This window comes from Thermobia domestica, chromosome 2 (genome assembly GCF_964235325.1).
Source record: "Thermobia domestica chromosome 2, izTheDome1.hap1.1, whole genome shotgun sequence".
NCBI lineage: Eukaryota > Metazoa > Arthropoda > Insecta > Zygentoma > Lepismatidae > Thermobia > Thermobia domestica.
The window spans coordinates 1,347,133-1,370,318 of record NC_137455.1 but is presented as its reverse complement, the minus strand read 5'-3'; the positions used below and the strand labels follow the sequence as shown (position 1 = coordinate 1,370,318).

Below are 23,186 nucleotides of genomic sequence, written 5' to 3'. Positions count from 1 at the left end.
ACTGATGATTCTTGAAATGAATCTCGCGAAAATCCATTGCAAGAATCGAACTCAGAATACGTTGAGAAGCTTTGAATACAGAACGGAATAGCTTTCATCTCGATAGGTGAAGAAGAAAGTCTCCGTCCCGCATTTGGCGCCATAAACCTTCTCAAGGTATTGTGTTGATATTTTCTCCCTACAGTTTTTTGAATACTAAGGCAGTACACAACCGAGGAATGCTAACCAACACATTTCCTTTTTCTCGCTTTTTCTTTTCACAAAATATATAGATATATATATATTTTTTTTTGTTTTGCCCAGCTGGGGAAACTAACAGAGAACAGATGTTTTCTCTCTGTGTTGAAGAAAAAGGAACGAACTATTCTTTTGATATATGGACTGTTTCTTTTTCCTTCCCTCATTGACTTCTCTAGAACAAGCAAAATGATAGCTAAACTTTCAGGGTAGAAGGGGGCATTTGCCCAACGCAACACATCAACACAAAATGTTTACATTTAGATTTAAATTTCGAGCAACTTAATAGGAAACCTGTCATTTCAATTAACACAATTTAAACATTAAATTATACGTTACTCATCTAGAATATAGATGTGACCCTAAGCAAACAATATAACACAATGAAAGTAATAATATAAATAACTCCTGCTTTGTCATTTACAAACGCAACATAGGATTATATAAAACAATACCAATTAACACATTATTAGATGACGAGCTAATAATCGAATCTCACTGCTGAGCACCATTTATGTAGCGCCGCAAGAACCCGTCAGGGGTTCGAGCTCAAGCGGAACCACCGGTAGGATTTTTCTAATAACAATCTGATCTTGATAAGGTTACACCCGTCCTTGCGTGAAAGGCAAAAGGCTCGTCAAACAGTCGCTTCCTCAATATTACAAAATATTACGAGGTTCTTGAGACAGTATCAAAGTAATAAACTCAATTAATACGAATAAATAATAATTCTCTGATCACACCGATAGCAGTGGTCTGGACAGGGAGTGGTGTGATTTATGATATTAAGTCTGAGACGACGGTCTCAGTACGAGAAGGGTCGTTCAAGCCAAGAGTGGCACAATAATTCAATAACCCGACAGAGGTTACATTACAATATCACCGAGAGATACTTAGTACTTAACTGTCCGTCGGGATGTTCACTTAGACATCTTAATAGTTAATGAGATACATAGAAGAATATCTATAATTATCGTCTGGCCACACAAGTGGCTAAAAGAATCACTTACAGGTTAGTACATCAAACAGAGAGAGGGAGGCGCAATAACTCCTTAACCCGGCAGGGGTTATATTGCAATTTTACAGAAAGATATTTAGTGTTAAACTGTCCGCCGTGATGTCTACTCAGATACATTATTAGTTAAAGAAATACATAATAATATCTATAATTTAGGTATGGCCACGCAAGTGACTAATAGAAACACTTCTAAATTTATAAATCAAAAGAGAGAGGGAGGTCAAACACATCCCGCTATAAATGATGACATCACGAGGGGCGGACTAAACAACAAAGTAAAAGTGCGCCTCGTTAGTATTGACAGGGTTCAAGCAAATGGGCAGTTACAGCAGTTAGGTTAGTTGAACGACCAAACGATTAGAACCAAGGATCATTTTAATTCTATCAAGTGATTTACTAGGGCTTAAGAATATCCATTTATATACTAAATATTAAGCCGATTGAGGAAGCGACTCCCCTTGGTTAAATGAATTACTACATTACAAAGAACATATTGAAAAGCCGCAAGGATAGGAAGTCGGTTCGTTGAGATGAACAAACGAGTAAGGAACACATGATTTACACTAAGAGGCACTTTCCTACCAAAGCCCTCTTACACTATGCACTGGCGACACACAACACTACTGCAAATCAAATTACACATTCTAATCACAGATGACGCAATTAACTCCTTCACTACATTAATCTCTTGGAGTTGGCAAACTAGTAGCGGTAGTTGATAGCCCGAGCGGATTGGCTGAAAAGATGTTACTCTTACCTGTGGATGGTTCAGAGAGGAGGTCGGCATCTGGCATCTCTGTCGGGACAGGATCTTGACTTACCAGGCTCATTGGTAGTCCCTTGAAAGGGGGACGGAGGTCCCCAGGAACAGACAGAACTAGGATCTAGAATATCAGTAGATTTACTCTCACGACGATCCACTGTAAGGTGTCTTACCACTTAATCGCAGTGCGTGATCTTAGCGGAGGCGTCTCTCAATAGAATAGAGAGATAGAGGATTTTATATGGTCTGTTATAGTAATAATAATATGGAAGCAGTATGATTATGTTGCGAGTTATTTATTATGAAAGAGTTCAGTTTATTTACAGACCATAATATCAAACATTAAATTGGATCACTATAATTTACTAAGCAAGATTCAGTTACAGGTTTCTACATATCCACAATTTGTACACACAGGTGTGACGACGTCCAGGAAACAGTTCAACGAAATTAGGGCGAAGTAATTAATTTAGTCTATGGAAGAATTTAAGTCTTGAGTAAGGGTAAATGGCTCTCTGGAGAGCTAAGAAAGAAACAGTACTTACTCACAATACACAATATCAATTCCAAGAAGTTGGCGTGGAAACGGTCAGCACGCCTGATAGTAGACGCAGCACAGTTTGGCTTTTTATAACTTCCTAGACATTAACTTCACTGTACGGCACTAGGTAACATTATTAAGTTACCACTAAAGTAATGAGAGGCTCTCTCTTTCTCTCTACAAAGAGTGCAGAGGACGGCCCCCCCCCTGAGGGGAGAGAGAGAAGCACGGACTATGTGCTCTTCGGATGTTCGGCGGTAATTGACCAACCGAAAGATCATCCTCGAGGTTTTATGTGTCAATCTAGGATGACTCAATGTTACGACAGATTGTGCAATCGTTTAGAAAAAAATCTTTAGAATCTGGTTGGATGTAAATGATGTAATGGTTCGGAACACTTGGTGAATTCTGATTGGCTAGAGGTGATATCATACTACTTATGATAAGCGCGCGACATTTCTGATATCGTATAGAGTTTCCAGAACGCACACACCTTCACAAAAAAAAAGAAAAACAATACAGATATGGGTTCCAACTAAAACCAGTTAAAATTACACAACATTATACAAGGAAAGGGTGACACAAGTCCCTTACTAATAATCGGTTCAAGGGTCAATCTAGCAGCTGCGAAAGTATGAAGTCAGCGCTAAATATAGAATAAGGAGTCATATCAGAACTAAGACTCTAAGAGGGTTTGGTAACATTAATATCAGACTGATGATTCACCGGAAAACAGCGAAGTTGTTTTAAAGGGGAAAAGAGAGAGAGAGAAAAAAAGAATAACCTTATCGTCTCGTAGTTGGTTGCTAGAATTGGGAAGGGTGTCTGGAGCGGAGATGCGACAGACAGCTCTGAATATCTATCGGCTTACAAGAGTTTTTAAGAAATAAAGTTGTTCCTCTAAATTAGTAAGTGAAGAAGTTTGGGAATAGATCTGGACGATATTCACATAACAATTGATTTAAACAAATTCTCGTAGGTTATACAAGGGAGAACTTTGTCGTGGAGTACAGGGTGTTTGCAAAAACACCGCAAAAAGTTTGGTCGAAATTTTAGCCACGACAATGTATATTATGTGTTTCTGCTCTGCATGTCTAATCAACGCTATAATTATCCTCTTAAACCTTGTTTACATGCTATAAAAGGGAATTTTGTATTATAATAATAAACAATCCTAAATACCGATAGTGTAATGCATAATCATAAACATAGTCAGCAGCCGTATTGTGTTCACCAGCTGTTGCAGATTAAGGATATACGGACCATAATACTTCCTCTCGAAAATAACCCATAGGTTTATCAGTTACTTAGTAATATACAATCTACGCTTTTATATATATATATAAACGTACAAAATAATATTGTTACTGTTTACGGTAACAGTGAACTGTAACAATGTTCCCCGACGATTGGAGAAAAAAAAATAAAAAGAATTTTTTTTTTAATTTGGGATTTTGTAATAACTCTCGTTTCTTTTCCGCCGAACAATCGAACAATTTGATATTCGACAAATTTTGACTTGGAACTTCTTTCCCATTTAAATCTGTTAGAGCTACATAGTTATTTTGTTTTCTTTTTATAATATACGGGCCGCTATATGTCGGCATATATTTATGAATCATTTTCTTATACGCGTCAGATAAGAAGTGAGTCTTAACCATCACCAAATCTCCTATCTGTATTTCTACTGGGTTTACTAACTTTGACTGCTGTTTTCGTTTTCTTTTCGTTAAGAATCTAGGGGTCACCTGGATAAATCTCTTTGATTCATTTACTCTTACTAATTCTGATGGCCATGGGAAATTTTCTTTAAATTTTTGAGTTGCTGAGAATGACATAAATAATTCTGCCGGTGTACTATCAATGCTACTATTGTAGGAATAATTAAGAAGGTCTTGAGCCGTCTTCAACACTTCTTTCCATTTCGTATGATTGTTCTGGCACATTAATCGGATTATACGGTTAAGTTCTCGATGCGAGCGCTCCACTATCCCGTTTCCTTTCGGGTTGTATGGGGTAGTTAAAACATGTTTTATTTTATGTTCCTCACAATATTTCTTCCACTTCTCCGAAAGAAATTGGGGGCCTTTATCCGAGACGATTTGATTAGTATATGGAGCAAGGTAAAAATAATCTTTTTCTAAGACTCTAATAATTTCTGTAACTGTAGATGTTTTAAGCGGTAAATAGCATACAAAACGGGAATATACATCAACAATAGACAAAATGAAATAGTACCCAAAACTACATGGAAGTTTCCCCACCAAATCGATGCACAACTTTTGATGTGGTCTATCCGCCTGGATATGTACATCTTCTCGCGCTAGAACCTGATTCGAAAATTTTGTGCGAGCACATAACTCACAATTCTTGATATACTGCGTATACATTTGCTTCTGTTTTCGCCAAAAGAATAGAGTTCTCGTTAATTTCATACATTTGTTTATTCCAAAGTGTCCAACATTATGGATATATGATATTATCTTATCTGTTAATGCCATAGGAATCACAAGTAACCAAGGTTTAAATTTAGACCTTCTTATAAAAAGTACATTTTCTACCACCCTTATATTTTCGCAATTTGGATTTTCATTCAGGCGTTGTTTCAACTGTTGGCAATACCCGTCAGACTCTTGTAAATCAATTAATTCCTGATGTTCGAAACAATCTTTAGCATCATATGATACGAAGTTTATATAATAGTTGCTTGGATCACTATCTACTTCTGGTGTATTCCGACTCAATATATCGGCTATTTCGTTATCTTTCCCTTTTATGTGTTCGAACTTTAAATCGAAACGTTGTAATTTTAACAATATTTTCGTAGTTCTATAATCTAAATTTTGCAAGGTGAAAGCGAACATTACAGCACGATTGTCGCAATGCACTACCACTTCCCGACCTAATATATAATATGAGAATTTTTCACACAAAAATAACACTGCTAATAATTCCAATTGGAAAACCGAATATGAGATTTCATTTACTTTTAATTTCCTACTAGCATATTCAATAACTAGAATATCTCCGTTGTCATTATATTGCGCAAGATATCCAGCAAGATTCTCCAGTGAAGCATCTGTAAACAAATGAAATGACTTATCGAAGTCAGGTTGACTTAATGCGGGTGGCTCACTTATTAATATTCTCAGCTCTCTGAATAACTCTAAAATTTCTGGTGTTAAAACAAACTTATTCGTTTTTTTTTTCAAGAGATCAAATAGAGGTGATGTCAAGGCAGCAAAATCCGGAATAAACTTCCTTCTCCACGACAGTAGCCCAAGGAATGACCTTAACTTTTTCTTAGTAGTAGGAATTGGAAAGTTTTTAATAACGTCATTCTGTTTAGGATTTGGTTTAACCTCTGTCCCATTTATTATATGTCCTAAGAATAAAGTTTCTTTCTGAAAGAAATTACACTTCTTGAAGTTTAATGCAAAATTACCTAGTTCTAAAATTTTGAAGATATGTTCCAAATGATTAAAATGATCCCCTATACTATTGCTAAAACACAAAATGTCATCCAGGTATATCACTACGAAATTTCTAGTATCTAACCCGAAATAAGAATTCATTATATTCTGGAAAACACTAGGACTTGACTTCAGCCCCATTGGTAAAACACAAAGGACGTATTGTCGCCCTAAGTAAAGAAAACTAGTATATTTATATGAGTCAGGATGCAGCTGAATCCCATAGTACCCCATGGTAGCATCCATAGAGCTGAAGATTTTTGAACCCGCAATTCGCGTAAGGATCTCATTAATAGGCTCCACCTGGATTTTTGGTGTTATTACTTTTAAATTCAGTAAGCGGAGATCAATTACCGGTCTAATGCCTCCCGATGGCTTTCTTACACAATGAATGGGGTTGCGATAACTGCTGGGACTTTCTTTGGCAATACCTAAATCAATCCATTTTTGTATCTCACACTCGAATTCCGCTTGCATCGCTTGTGGTATTGGATATAACTTTCCAACAACGGGAATTTGATCTGTCAGTTCAATTTTGTATGGTTCGCAACGAATGGGCTTTGGGTATTCACAGAAAAGAAATTTATACTTAAGCAACAACTGCAATAGTTTATCGCGCGTATCCTCATCTAAATCATAACGTTCTTTAACATAATTTCGCAACTCTTCCTCAGAAATTTCTCCATAATTATTAGATTTCGATATATTTTCCTTAGTTAAATATTTATTCTCCTTTTCAATAGCTACCGAATTTTCTTTACCTAGATAGTTTTGGGATTCATCTTCTATACGCACTAACAATATTTTCGGATACGAAATATCAAGTACAATAGTTTGTAAATTGTCACTCTCTAACACTAACTGTTTATTTTTATTATCCAATATTGCTTTAAATTTTACAAAGAAAGGGGATCCCAGTAGTAAATCAGCCTTCATATCTTTTATCACAAATACAGGAACTTTAAATAAATTTTCTTGAATATTAATAGTCAGCTCTGTCGATCCTTTCACTGTAAAGTTTTCTTTTCCGGCGAATGCACTCAACTGCATCCTTGACACTGGCTTCAATTTGGCCGAAGGATACAAATTTTGTAAGGATAACCATATATTATTGTTTAACAAATTCAATTCTGCGCCAGTATCCAGGATACAGTTTAGATGCATTCCTCCTATATCGCAACCAACTATTGGTGATGGGAAAAATTCTACATTTGACTCATTATCCTGATTATTTTCCTTTAACACGAACCGCGTAATAAATTTCAAAGGCTCTGATTCAGATTTTAGATCTTTTATTTCTACATTATTTTCTAGTTGTGGGGAGAGAAGTTCCATTAAGCAGACGTCGTTCTCCCCTAAGGACGACTGCTTACTATGTTTTCCGATCGAGTTACAGTTCCAGCCGACGAATTATAAGAACTTCCCGAATTTACACCGATCGCAGAATATGGAGGATTTAAGGCAGAAGTTACCGTGGTAATTACAGGAACCGATAAAGGCGGATTAAACATTGTTACTGTTGGAAAATGGCCGTAAGGTGGTTTAAATCCATAAACAGTAGAAGGTAAGTATGGAGGAGGAATCATAGTGTAATCAGACACGGATACAGGAGTTGATCCCCCAGTAAGAAAAGGATTACGGTTTTGACAAGAATTGTCAATCCTAATTCTACCATTCCCATTTCTATAATTTACTCGATTGTTACCATTTCGGTTGGACCCAAAATTTCGATTAGTATTATTATTAAAGTTACCTCTTCTGTACTTATTCCCCATTACAGGTTCTGTTTGTACAGCATTGTCCATTTTCACTTTCTTTGCTTGTTCAACACTAGTTTGCCTAATCATGGATTTCTTCATCGCGGTTTTGAAATAATTAAAATTTTGTTTGTCCATATTCGAAGGATGACCTTCCATGTCTTCCAACCTTAATGTCAGTTCCTGAACTGTATTTACACTTCCTAATTTAAATATTTTAGCCTCTTCCGCAGGTAAACAATCTAAAATTAAATCTTGGAGTTCTTGTTCAGAAGGATAACTAACCACGGAATGGTAAGTATCAATTATGTACCATACAAAATCGGACAACGAGGCAAACTTTGATTTATCATATCTTAGAGAATAGAGCCGACGCTTTTGTGCCCTCTCTACTCTCGAAGATATGTATTGGCGCTTAAAAAGCTTTAAAAAATCTTTGAAAGTCTTAATTTTCTCCTCCACACTCCTATACCATGTCTTGGCGGATTTTTCCAAGCACCTATTTATGATGTATCTCCTATCTTTCTCCCTAAGCTTGTACATTTTCATTGTTTGTAATAAATCATCTAAGAAGATTCTAGCAGCACCCGGGCTTTTACCATCAAATTTAGGGAAGTGATGTAAATTCTTTAAATAATCCCCACATCGTCTTCCTGATGCTTTATCCTCCGAATTACTCTCATCCGTACTCTCATCATAATTCTTTCTACTCTTTCGGTTTTCTTTTCTTTTACAACCGGAATTACTATTTTCTCGACAACTTACACATCGGTTCACTGTTAATTTTCGCGTTTTCTTTGAATTCCGAGATACTTCATTATTTGAATAGCAAATGTTTTCATTATAATTGCTCTCGTCCTGTTCCGTACTATCTACAGAAATAGATAGGTCACTATCATGATCACTCGTCTCCGAGACTACTCCTTTAACACGTGTTTTACATGCATTTCGTCTTTTAATCGACTTCCCGTCATTTTGCCTCGAGGTCGAAGCTATCGGTTTACTAATAGACGGAAGGCCGATTTCCCTATTTAGTCTCCCTTCGGTTCCGTCCTGTATTCCCGGCTCGGTAGCATATTTTTCGAACTTAGCATTCAGTTGACTTATATTTTCTTTGATAATATCTTCACATTTAGTCTGCACTTCCTGAACTTTCCTATCCATTATTCGATCCCATCTCTTTTCTCTTTCGGCACATTTCTCCGAATTAATTCTAATTTCTTTAACCGTTTCCTGTTCTAATAGTTTTACATTGACCGAAATTGTCTCATTTGCTTCTTTCAGTTGATTGTACTGTTCCCTAACTTGTCCTAAATCTGTTATACAATTTTCCTGAAAACTATTTACCTCCACTCTTAACTTATCAAAATCATTTGCTAACACATTCATTTCAGTGCCAATATTTTCCGAAATCGATACAATATTTTGACCTAATTCTTTTTCCATATTTGATAAATTTTCTTTAGTTTTGTCCAAATCACCTTTAACCTTATTTATACCTTCAGCACATTTAGTTTTTGTTTCATTTAAACTTTCAGTCAATTGAGTTTTTACCATTTGGATTTCCGATCTTACCGCTAATAACTCAGTGGACACCTTCTTATCTAAATTACCAATGGATACTTTCATTGAGTCAATATTCGAATTTACTTCAGCTTTGACTGCTTTCACTTCTGAATCTAAATTACCAATGGATACTTTCATTGAGTCAATATTCGAATTTACTTCAGCTTTGACTGCTTTCACTTCTGAATTAACCGATTTTATTTCCACTGTCACACTATCAATCTTCGAATTAACCTCAGTTATCATTCGATTTTGATTAGCTATTAAATCTTTTAAAGTTTCGAGAAGAGGTCCTCCTCCAATCTCAATCTCCGGTATTTGCTTCCGATGGCCAACTTCAACCCCCCTTATAGAAGCGTCAGGGTTGCAGGATTCACCGACCATTTGGGATCTTCCGTCACTAATGATGCTATTATTAGCATCATGACCAATAGACTGAGCTATTTCATGTGATCTATCACTTACTCTTATTTCTTTATCACACGTTGCACATAGCCATTGTCCACCATTTTGTTTGATCAAATCAATGTCGTCTTTCGACATCCCAATACAAGTTACATGGAAGAGTGTGTCACATTTATCACACCCCACTGATTCTTCCTCATTTGCATTTTCTTTACGCTTACAACACTTATAAAGTCTTGGATCAATATTACTAGCACCGCCAGTAACAATCATTACTTCATAAAATATTCAGTTGCACAAATCCCAGGCAAGCATATGAAAGGATTAACACCATAAATTGAACATTTTATTATTATTATTTTTAACCTTATCGCTTCTCACCAGAAATGATCATCCCACCTTATTGTTAAATCCTGGCTAAAGGGTCGCCACTTTATGTAGCCTCCTTTATGGCTTACTACATTTAGAAGGAAAAAAAATGTATATATATATATATAATCTAGGCTGAGACAATTAGATTCCTTAATCCTACAAATTTCTTATGTTCGACGTAAACATGCTATAATTTATTATGCACAACAATTATTTATTTCAAAAGAATTGACTTATTTACCTGCACATCCAAGAACTTGTGGCAATGCATTCCAGCGAGAAGTATAATACGTCTTTAGAATTTTGTCGAGTCATCCATGCATACTTTTAACTCAAATGTTATTGCTATTGTTTTGACAATAAAAGAGTGAATTTTCGAAGTTTAGTAACCAATTTATTTCTTTTATTAACAGACAACTGAGACTCTAACATCAACAATGACAAAGAAGAGAAGAAATAAACAAAACCCGTTTCTATCGGTGGAGTTAACTTCACCAGGAAGATTTTTATGCAATATTATTGTTAATCTTGTTTTTTTTTTTTTATTAGTAATTCACAGGTGTATTGCTATGTATATGGAACAGTACAATAAACGATGAACATTGTAAATACATCTAAGATCATTTACGTGATTAGTCTTAAGCTTAGAGAATTTATCGTTTGATCAGTCTAGATATCCTTTATCGATATTCATCATATTTCGATCATACAGATCCTATGAACGTCTATTCATATCATAAAAAGTTCACGGTAATACCCATTCACGGATTTTAATATCATTCAACGTTCACCCATTTCGCAGATGTCTGTAATACATATCACTTAATTAACAGGTGTTTTACATAAATAACAAACATATCATCACATTTCACGTAGAGCATTCATTTTACATATGATTCGGATATTTGAGCATCAATTAAGTTTGAACACATTTAAATCATCATATCTTATCAACTAATAAAAGAAAACCTACCCTAACTAACCTACACTAACTTAACCTAAATATTTATTCAAAGCACTTCAATTTCATAGTACATTCAAACTATTATATTTCCGTGAGGTATTAACCGTATTGTTATCTAGACTGAAGCATATGAGACAATTACTATATCGAATAATAATAAGTCATTGCTCAAAATCAGCGATTATTCCATTATAGCATATAGCTAGTATAATGAGTATTCACCGTTCGTTTACTGTCAAAATTTCCATATCTACGATCAACAACATGGATGACTATGTGGAAAAGACACTCATATAAATCTTTCAGAACATATTGGCGATAAGGTTAAATTTTACTCCCTCCTAGGCCTACCCGGACTTGTGCAACTACCGGTATTTAGCTTCGCATGGTCAAGAAGTGAGATTCCCTCTGCAAAACTAACATCACTATAAACAGTTTAAATTTCCAAGGTAATTGTTATAGTTAAGGTCACAAAGTCAGTACAAAATGGCAGTGTGCTTCTGAATCCCCATGAAATTTTATGTTTAAATTTATTTATATCACTTACATAATTGGCAAGTACCTATATTTCTAAAATTTACTAAGATTGTCCTAAAGACAATTTTTCCTGAGGTTTATGGTCTAATTGCCCTTTTTCGGGTAGAATTTCGAAGTTTTGGTACTGCCTTATAAACACGAACTTACTTCACTTTTACTTACTTTTCACTGCACCGGAAGTCATAGCGCCCTCTAGGACAACTACTATTATTGTAACATATTTCCAGAGTTATATATATATATGTAATTATTAAATCTCGTATTATTTCACTTCCTAAATTTCTAATTTAACTTCTAAATTCCGCTTTTGTCCCTTTTCTGTACATCCACAATAAATTTTATACTTAATTTGAACTACTGCACTTCCCGTTTCCTACTTCCGGAAGAAAAATAAACAACGGAGGATTATGCTTTCTTGACAAGCATAGTTACTTTCGGGCAGAATTTCGAAAAACTTGTAGTCGGTAAGTTCCCTAATTTAAGATACATTAAATTTTACTAAATTTTAAGGAAATAAAACACAACTTACATGATTACTATACGTTTAATACAGATAGGCCTACTTTATTCACTCAGTTCGTGAATATGTATATTATGTGTTTCTGCTCTGCATGTCTAATCAACGCTATAATTATCCTCTTAAACCTTGTTTACATGCTATAAAAGGGAATTTTGTATTATAATAATAAACAATCCTAAATACCGATAGTGTAATGCATAATCATAAACATAGTCAGCAGCCGTATTGTGTTCACCAGCTGTTGCAGATTAAGGATATACGGACCATAATACTTCCTCTCGAAAATAACCCATAGGTTTATCAGTTACTTAGTAATATACAATCTACGCTTTTATATATATATATAAACGTACAAAATAATATTGTTACTGTTTACGGTAACAGTGAACTGTAACAAATAATTAGTATTTTGTATTTTACCAGTTCCCAGGGCGAATGAATTTTATTTTAAAAAAAAAGCTCTGGGCCTAGAAATACAGAGTGTTCGAGAAGTCCTTCCCTGATTACAGAAATTGATAACTCAGGCTAGAAATAAGATAGAAATATGAAACTGGTGTTGAATTGTTTACAAACTATAAAAGTTTTGGTCACATCAGTACACTTCCACATGAGCACCCTTGGTAGCACGTAGCACATCTAGGCGATATTCTGAGGTTCTTGGTCGACCAGACCTCGGAAGGTCAGCAACCGACCCTGTGTTCTTGAACTTCTCATATTAGGCTTTAATGCTCTTGACATCAGGTGGAGTCCTCCCAAATGTTGTCTGGAACTGTCTCTGCACCGTGGTTGGTGATCGTGTCTCATGGGACCACAGGACACACTGTGCCTTCTCCTGGTTGGTTGGCATGGCTTCTTGGGCTTCTTACGTACTACAAACCTAAAACAAACAAAATTGAGACTTGGTAAAACAGAACAAACCTAACACAGACAAAAACTTTTATAGTTTGTAAACAATTCAACACCAGTTTCATATTTCTATCTTATTTCTAGCCTGAGTTATCAATTTCTGTAATCAGGGAAGGACTTCTCGGACACCCTGTATTTCTGACATATTTTTCGATCTTCAGCTTCCTTTTTTTTTAACTCCCAATATTTTCTTTCAAAGCATTTTTTTTAAATCATCGATGAATTTTCTTCTTCCTATTCCTTGCTTTCCTTACATCTTTCCTTCTATGACGGTGTGAACACAATTTCTTCACAAGAAGTGTCCCATCCCCTTTCTAGGAGCATGCTGGCTACAAGCGTCCTCTTTTCTTCTACTCGTTTTAAAATATCTTCGTTTGTTGCCGTCTCTGTCCATTTTATCTTCTCCATCTTCCTCCAATACAACATTTCTAAGCTTTCTAAATATTTAATTTTCGTAATGGAGAAGTCTCTGAACAATACAGTCAAGTAGTAAGTGGCTCTTCCTTTGAAACCGTAATTATTACTGTTCGAATGTTATCGATAGCAAAGGAACTTCCGAAATTAACAAACACTCTGTGATTTTCTAATAAACTGAATGAAAAGTTATTGGGCTGTTGTCTACTCGAAATTTAAAGCTGTTTATTTTTTTTAATTGAAAGTTTCAGGAAAGTGACTCAAATTAATGAGAAACATTCCTTTTGAATATTTAGTGATATTTATGAATTGCGTAGTCAATTAATAAGAATCTTATCAGAATTAGCTCTGAACTCTCTAAATTCTTTGGTAATCTCAATTACAACCAGGTGCTTAGGAGAGGGGGAGGGAGAAGCTGAGAATTTGAACGTTGAACTTACAGGTTCAAAGCTGTTTATAGGTTAATCAATAGTGTTCAAAATAAGTAGGAGAAACGTGTGAAATTGATCCAAACCGGTGAAAATCATAGGTGCGATCATGGAACCCGGAGGTTCAATGCAGGGTTCACAAAATCTCTCCACTGACTTCTATCCTTAGCCAACAGGGGTCCAGTTCCTACTTTGTATTCCTATTTCTGCGAGATCCATCTTAATGTTGTTCTCCCATCTACGGAGGCAACGTCGTTCATAACCTCAAAAATTCAAACTTAAGTTTAGAAAATGTTATGAGGATTTTACATGCATCTTTGAACCGAAAATTTTAATATCAAGATTTCCATAATCCCTTTTTTGAAATGCTATTTTCCATGTTACTCCATAATGCTATTCTTTCCCTTTTGAGTTTAATGCTTTTAAACATGTAATCAATACCATTGTTTTCAAGAATAAGCTCAGGACTGAAAATGTTATGGAAAATTCTACTTTGATGTACTGTAATATATTATAATAGAGCAGGAAGAAAGAACGTAAGAGATGGCGCATAGTAGTTAATAGAGCATCATATAAACATTGAATACAAAGTAACTATTGCTACCTTCAATTCCTTAAGAGGCTTCATCCCGGCGAAATTAAAATACCACTAATTTTACAGTAATTATGTGATATCTTCAAATAGATAAACAATAATCGAAATATGAAACAAGAGCGCCCTAGACAATATCATTTTACATGAGATACCGTTATCACGACTCACTTCGCAATACACTATGTATCGATACATTTTACGAGCCATTTTGAAAATCGGCATTTATTTTCGCGTTTCTGAACGGCTGAAAACGGAAAGCCACTATGTGACATGTGATAACGGCACCTCACGCAAAATATTGTCTAGGGCGCTCTTGTTCCACATTTCAATTATGTTTTATCTGTTTGAAGATATCACATAATTACTGTAAAATTAGCGGTATTTTAATTTCGCCGGGATGAGGCCTCTTAAGTAGGCATTCTGAAAGGATAACCTAGAACAGCGTATCAGCTGCTTAACAGTCCTGCTCTCTCTCTCTTATTTTTCAAATATTGAGAAAGTTAAAAAAATAAAAGTATATAGTACTTTAAAATTTTATTTGATGGAACACTTCACTTCATTTATTTGCCTCTTTCGTTAGCTTACAAGACGCGAGAAATTCTCATGTAAGCATTACATTCGTCACTAAAATACATACAAAATATTTTCAGGCAGCAGAAGGTATACATAATGTTACACTTAATGCGTCTTACTAAAATATAAAACCATAAAATAGGAGATATTACGTTATAAACATGATCATTTACATGGTAATTAGGAAAATATTTATGCCACACTTGACATGTACTCAGAAGTAAATTTGTTACCAATTCCTCATTTAATGAATCATTTAAATATTCCTTAATAGTGTAATATCATTTTACAGCAAGTAGGTTAAATAACTTCTCACGAAAAACGGTAAAATTAGTCTTGAAGTACATAGGAAATGTATTATACAACTTAACACAGTTCATATACACAATTTTGCTTGTGGTAGCATATTTTTGATGCATCACAAATATTCACTCACTGGCTTGTTTTGCACTATGGCTATTAACATTTTTGTTAAAGATAAAAAAGTTGCCTGTTTTCAGTGTAAAAAGAATAGATTTATAAACATATAAGCTGGGAAGTGTTAGTTTTTGCTTCTATAAAAACTTTTTTAAATGTCGATTTTGTATCCCGAACATCATTCTTATCCCTTTCTTTTGTAATTGAAATTTACTTAAAACTATTTTCAGCAGTTTCCCAGTGTTTGATGCCGAGGTTAATTAGTGATTTAAACTTGGTGTAGTAAAAGCTTAAGAAGTGCTTCTCTGGACACCGTACCGTAAAGTTTATATAAGGCAAAAACGCTACTTAGTTTCTTGTTTAAAGTGGAGATGTGAGCAGAGTATGAGAGATCGTCACTTCTGGTTAGCTGGTTACAACTAAACGTTTTGTCGTGCAAAAATATTGGAAGGCTTATTTTGTCGATTATTCCCCGTTATAGCAATACTCTGGTAAAGACGCGATACTAAAGGCTAAAATGAACAATTTTGCAACATATCCTTTTATTATAGGCAACCAACAATCCTTTGCTGTTGTGCACGTTGCATAGGAGCTAGGGATGTCAGGAAGGGTTAAACGACACAGCAGCACAAAGAAGATAAGATCTTGTTTTCTCTGACAGTGCGTCAATGACACTGATACATTGAAGATGTTAACGGATTGAGTCCATTAGCGAAACACGGTCGGAATAATTGCTCTAGGTATAGCAAAAAACGAAATTTAGAAATTCGATTTCGTTACCGTCCTGTGACCGCCCGCCAACATCCAGTATGCTTCGCGATTTCGCGGGCCTTTAAATGATTTTTAGTACAGTAGTTTATAATGTATGAAACAAAAGCGTATAGCATCACTGCTATTGTGCATACAGACATGAAGTAAAAATTATTTTGTTTAGGGTCTCTACTTTTTTTTATGGCATTCATGATATTTCTTTCAAATTCAGGAAAAAAGGATAAGTTTTTGAGGGAACCACCCCCCAAAAAACCCCTGTTTTCAATTTGATTTGTAAATAATTTTATTTGAAATGTAGTTACAACCTTCCCAATGCGAAATCTATTTGGTTTAGGTGACGCTTTTGTTTTATACACTATATAATATTGTGAAGATATGTGTATTTGGACATATGGAAAAGTTTCTTATTTTGAACAATGGGACATTTTATTTTAAAAGAACATCTCAGTCAAAAGCATCATCATTCGTTTCAAATTAAATCACCTATCGACTTGTTTTTCTAAGTTCATTTGCCTTTGCTGTCTGTCATTCATTTCTTACGTTGTAATTTTTCAATTAATAAAATAACAGATTGCTTCCCCGTCCGCATTCCTATCATCACCTTACCTTGGTTAATCTACGAGCATGCACTTTTTCCATCGAAACGCAAATCAGAGTGAATAACCGAGGATATGAACCCGGAAAGAACTCCAGACAAAATGGATTGAGAGACTATCGGAAGGGACAGTCGACATGGAGCGAGGGACGAGATAGAAGGTAGACCGCTAGCTACATTTGAAATTGACGATTGATAGCCTTGCTCTGTCTTAGAGAGCACCTTTGATTCAACGACGATGTATTGCTTTTTAAGAAGAAGTTATAAGTTTGTCTAAAGTTGCGGTCTTCGTGAAGTTGGTTACTCAGTCCGGGTTTCGCCAACTCTTAACTTTGGTTACTTGAACGACCAACCAGCCAAACAGAAGGATGGACGGACGTCGGCCTGTTGGAGGGATTCTCGGGAGGACAACAATTAAACCTGCAAGTAAGTGCGAGTAGATTAACCTATCCCGAAAGTTACTCCCTTCTTACCCCTTTTCACCCCCTTTAACATCACAGTCTGTTTCTTTTGTACGTGTTGGATTTCATTTAAATGCAACCCAGGTTAGATCCCGTACCTCATGTTTTGTTAAGTTCTATATTTACAAATCCTGGGCGCAACTTGTCGGATCTGACATCCCCAAACACATCAATTATTAACACATCATCTGAGCTCTCAGACCGACAAGGGGCGACTGCACATGGCGGAGATGTGGTTTTAACTTGTGTGGATGCACACATGTCTGCGACCCTCGATTTATTTTGCATTAGTTTGTTTGCCGCCCACCGTTAGAATTTTATGAAATTCTATTTTACCGCCCTCCCTCCACCCTCTCAATTTGTTGTATTATTTTGTTTTATGTGCTTTTAGTTATATTATTTAGAGATATTTAGAGAAAATGGTGAATACTAACATTATGGCACAAGCTCGTCTTACGTCTCTTGATTCTATTGTGCGCCCCACATTTTTTCACGGCAAGTATGGGGAAGACGTCATTCGTTTTTTTGAGTATTTCGAATCTTACTGCGTCATTTATGAGTTCAATGCAGTAAAGAAGCGTCATTTGCTTCCATATCTGTTAAGGGACGGAGCCTTAGCGTGGTTTCTAGCTTTAACTAGGACAGACGAATTCGTGAACTTGTCGTATGTAGATATAAAGAGACGAATGATCACATTATTTGGTGGTTTTGTAGTTAAGAAGGTGACGGAACACACCATTCGTTCTAGAGATCAAAAAGAAGGGGAACCTATTATGACATACATTTATGAGAAGCTAGATCTCATACTTAGTTTTGATAAAGCCATGCCTATTCAACAACAAATTAATTTCCTTATTGAAGGGTTATTGCCTCAGTATTTTAAGCTTACATGCAACAAATCGTTTCCATCTGTTGATGCGCTATGTGAGTTTTTATTACAAGAACAGTCAGCTGAGTTAATAGTAAATTACAAGACGCTCATTAAATCTAATTCGAAAGAACAAGTCTTGCAGTTTAGTACACCGGAATTTATCGCTAAGATAGCTGATGTTTCATTGCGCGATAATTCTCATGTTTCATTTCCTCTCGAAGAACAACGGGAAAAAAAAAGAAATGCTTGCACGTTTGCATTATCATATCTCATCCGCTGAGAAAGAATGCGGTGATCAACAGTCAGTAGATTCTATTCCGCCTCATCAACAGAAATGTAACTCTTTTTTTTCTTTTTGTTCCTCTGAATGTAAAAGTGCCGAGAATAATAATAATATACATGATAGAATGGGCTCTGTGACGAATACTTCTGTTATTGCTAAGAACGAACAGAACAAGCGCAAACAGAATCATAGTACGTCTCCCGCGAATAATAAAATACACTGTCCGGCCAAAGCATTAGAGTGCAACATGGCGCAAGTCAGGAGAAGTAATAATTGTAATGTTTTACATAGCGGAAATAGTTCAGGGAATGGTGAAAGACGTGTTTTTAAGACCCACACGATTACTACGCCTATTGTTAGGGATAGGATTCTGCCTTGTATCAAAATTACTATTGGAAATAAAGAGTATAAAGCGTTGTTGGACTCTGGGAGTCAATTTCAATTTGTACTAGAGAGCTCCTTCCTCCGAAAAATAGACTTGTTAAAAGACGTACTATTATCCGTGGCATCTCGGGTAAAGGACTTGAAACTAACACGTTAGCTGTGCTGAAGTTCAAAATTGACGGCTATTCATTTACGCATACTTTTAGAGTTGTTGACAAATTTGCATCTTCTGTTTTGTTGGGAAATGATTGGTTACTTCCTCAACATGTCACTATTAACCAGGATATTCACGTAGTTCACATAGTTAGGTTTGGGAAGCCTACTGATCACGCTTTACCTGAAAGTCATGCTATAGGCACAATTTCTGAACAAACAGCGAACCTTATGCAAGCGTATTTCATAACGGCGAAATCTGTTACTTTGCCACCAAATTCCAGTGTTTCAGTACCTGTTCGAAAAATTAATGATTTAGTGGGAATTAAAAATGTTTTGCAACCCAATGAAAAAATCTGTTCTAAAGCCGAAATTTTTGTCAATGAATCTAGAGTGGATCCTGTTAATCCTGTCATTAGAGTAGTCAACCCAACCAACAAAAAGTTGTGTTTAGAGAAAAATCTTCATTTAGGTGAAGCCATTGACATTAGGCCGGGTGCACATGATCCAAATGATACAGATAGTGTTCAAAATAATGGTTTAGCCAGTAAACAAGACAACGATAACTTTCCTGCTGGTTTTGATGTCAAGCGTGTGGACATTAACCCTCAACTTTCGGACGATCAGAAGCAAATGTTTTATTCTGTTATAGAGGAGTATAAGGATTGTTTTTCTTGGTCAGAGGATGATTTTGGAGTGGCCAAGGGCTACGTACATGAAATTAAAATGCTAGATAACGTCCCAGTTCACACCAATCAGTTTCCTATCCCCTTCCATTTAAGAGAAGTTAAAAAACAGATTGATACTTTGCTTAAACAAAAGGTTATTAGGAGGTGCATCTCGAGTTATAACTCGCCTATTCTTCTCGTGAAAAAGAAGTCCGGATCTTATAGATTTTGTTTGGATTGTAGAGCGATCAATTTACACATTGCACCAGACAGTTTTCCTGTACCGTCGATAGAAGACATTCTTTCGCGTCTTAGTAAGTGTCGCTACCTGTGCTGCTCGGACTTGCTCAGTGGTTTTTTTCAAGTGAAAATCGCGGAAGAATACCAACACGTCACTGCCTTTTCAATCCCAGGAGCGGGTTCTTTTTGTTTTACAGCACTTCCTCAGGGCCTTATCACTAGTTCCGCTGGTTTAAACAGATTAGTGAAAATGACATTGGAAGGATTAGAATCTGAACAAATTTTCGGGTACCTTGATGATTTTTTCTGGGGTGGGAATACTTTTGAGGATATTATCAACCTCACCAAGAAGTTATTTCAACGAATTAGAGAACGTGGTCTTAAACTTGCACCAGAAAAAACGAAATTGGCTTATTTTTCATTAACAGTTTTGGGACACGATATTTCGTACGATGGCTTGCGAATTTCCAAGAAAATAACTGACTCCATTAGTAATTATGAACGTCCGAAGACGAAAAAACATGTGAAAAGTTTTCTAGGATTAGCTAGCTTTGTAAGACGATTCTTACCTAATTTTTCTGAAATTGCGGAACCTTTGAATTCACTTCTCAGAAAGGATGTACCGTTTAAGTGGGCACAAAAACAACAAGATGCTTTTGAGAAAATTAAAGATCTTATCATAAAATCGCCATATTTGATGCATTATAATCCTAAACACCCTGTATACTTGTTCTGTGATGCATCAACTCGCGGTCTGGCTGCCGTGCTCAAACAACCTATATCCTCTCCAGATGACCCAGAGTTAGCACCCATTGCTTATTGTAGCCGTAGCTTAAATAAAAGCGAGAAGTCTAGACACCCTTATGAACTTGAACTTTTGAGTATCATATATGCCTTTAGATCCTTTCGTTATTTTTTACTAGGACGCCACTTTTTTTTGAAAACCGATTGTAAGAGTCTTTTGTTCTTAAAGCAGACAAAAAATGTAGGGAAATTTGCTAGGTGGCTTAGTTTTATTGAACAGTATAACTTTACTGTAACACACATATCTGGGGTATCTAACATAGAAGCCGATGCACTTTCACGTTTTTCTCGTGCCCCCAGGGACATTTCTGATGAGCAACAAAATGAGGAAGACCCTCGAGTATTTTCTTCCACTGTTACAGAGTGTAACAATATGCTAAGTGACGAGCCTTCTCTCAGAGATGAACAAATGAAGGACCCGTTTTATAAGGATATTTTTGATTGGTTAGAAAACAAGGAAAAGAAAAATCCCAAAATTGAAAGACAGGCATTTTATTTCACGGTTAAAGAAGGAATCTTGTATAGAAAACAAAAAACATCTAGTGGTATGAAATTTTTAGTTGCTGTACCTGTTTCATTACGCTATAAAGTTTTTGATGCGGCTCATACTTCTGCCATTGGTTCAAGTCACGGAGGTTTTTCCAAAACATATGATCTTTTAGTGAAATCTGTGTATTTCCCTAATATGAAACAATATATTTATCAGAAATGCCAAGAATGTTTAATTTGCCAGTCCAGCAAAAACAAACCTGGTTCTGCTTATGGTACATTGCAAACGTATCCTCAAGTGCCGCCCTTCTATCGCATTTTTGTAGACATTGGAGGGGTGTACTCCTCGAGTAATATTTTGAGACACAAGTATTTGATTGTCGTAGTCGATGCAGCTACTCGGTATAGTATTTGTGCGAAGTATAAGGGCCCATTTAAAGGGCCCGCGGAATCGCGAAGCATAGTGGGTGTTGGCGGGCGGTCGCAGGAGGGTTAAATGTTGACTGAAAGCAGTGCGAATAACGCACTTATTTTATTATATGATGTGCCTTATTGTGCGAAGAGATATTCGACACCCAAACGAACCAAAAAACTCCGTTTCCCAACCGGCCAGCCGCATGTCACATTGGGCCTTCTGCATACGCCAATATAATGGAGTAAGGGATCAAAGGACGTACTATTTAGTCAATGTAGTGGCGGACGGTAACAGCAAGGTAAGGGTTATTGTGTTTATTTCTGGGAAATTTTAGATTAACATTGAGGGATGTAGGAATTTGAAAAAAATCATGATGGAGCTCTGTATGGATGAGAAATGTGGACATTAAAAAAAATCAATTGAAAATTGAAGACCTTTTAAAGATAGTGTTGAGATAAATGAAATGAAATCTTTGAATTCAGCGTCCCACTATTATGCCTGTTAGGGAAAGGAAGACGATGATAAAAGCAGGAGAGTGATGGAAGAATTAGTGGAATGAGAAAGTGGGAAGAAAAGGGAGATCCCGAGAAAACACATGAACACGATAATGTCCACAAGAAATTTACATGGCCGAGGATTGAACCAGGGATTCCACGTACCAGAGGTAAGTGCTGTACCACTGAGCCCCCGTGCCCCTAGGTAGTGTTGAAACAAGTCCCCTGCATCGTGGACAGAAAAGTAACACTGTAGTTGCAATGAAAGAAGCAAGTAACAGTAAGAATAGGAAAAAGGAGCATAATGGGCATTTAGTTACTTCTGAAAGCAAAAGTTAAAATAAGGAAAATTGAAAACTAGAAATGTCAATAACATTAAAAAGAATCATAAAAGGTGTCAAAACTAGTCTTAACCGTCCCTGTCACAGATTAACTTTTGGAAATTAAATCTTTGTTTTACGTTCCACGTTTATGTTGGTTAGGCTACGATGATGAGAAAATAATGAAATTGTAGAATGAAGAAAGTGAGAACCTCGAGAACACTCATGCACAGTGTTTGTCCACCACAAAGTTTACTTGGCGTGAGCGGGAATCGAACCAAGGATCCCACGCACCAGAGGTGAACGCTCTACCACTGAGCTACCGCGGCCCCATCAACTTTTGGTTGATGAGGTGAGGTCATGAAAGATACGTCATAAAGTGCTCCGGTTTTCTACTCTAGATTCCTCGTGGCTGCGTTCCTTTGGTGTGGGGGACGTCCGGATTCGATTCCCAGTAGTTCATCTAGTTCCTAACTCATGTTAAGCTGTAGGTCAAGTTTCGTTTAGTGTTGATGCTGAAGGGGACGCTATACCCCATTGCAAGCACATACTTTGTATATATTAGTGAACCTCGGAATACTTCGAATGTAACATTGATGTTCTCTAACATAGTGTTTCTTCCAGACATTTTTTAAGGGGAGAGTGCCCCCTCGGAGGAAACCAAAATAATACATCTATAATATAATAAACAGAATAGTACCGTGTTAAAATGTGCCTCTGAATACCAAGTGTACCTTTCGGAACATATTTTC

The 23,186-nt window shown here is 36.2% G+C and overlaps 1 protein-coding gene across 1 annotated transcript in view; it reads left to right on the top strand.

The window, feature by feature from the left end:
- LOC145669786 (tubulin beta-2 chain-like) overlaps positions 1–23,186 on the top strand; it is a 105,993-nt gene that overhangs the window by 42,285 nt on the left and 40,522 nt on the right. The window lies entirely within an intron of this gene.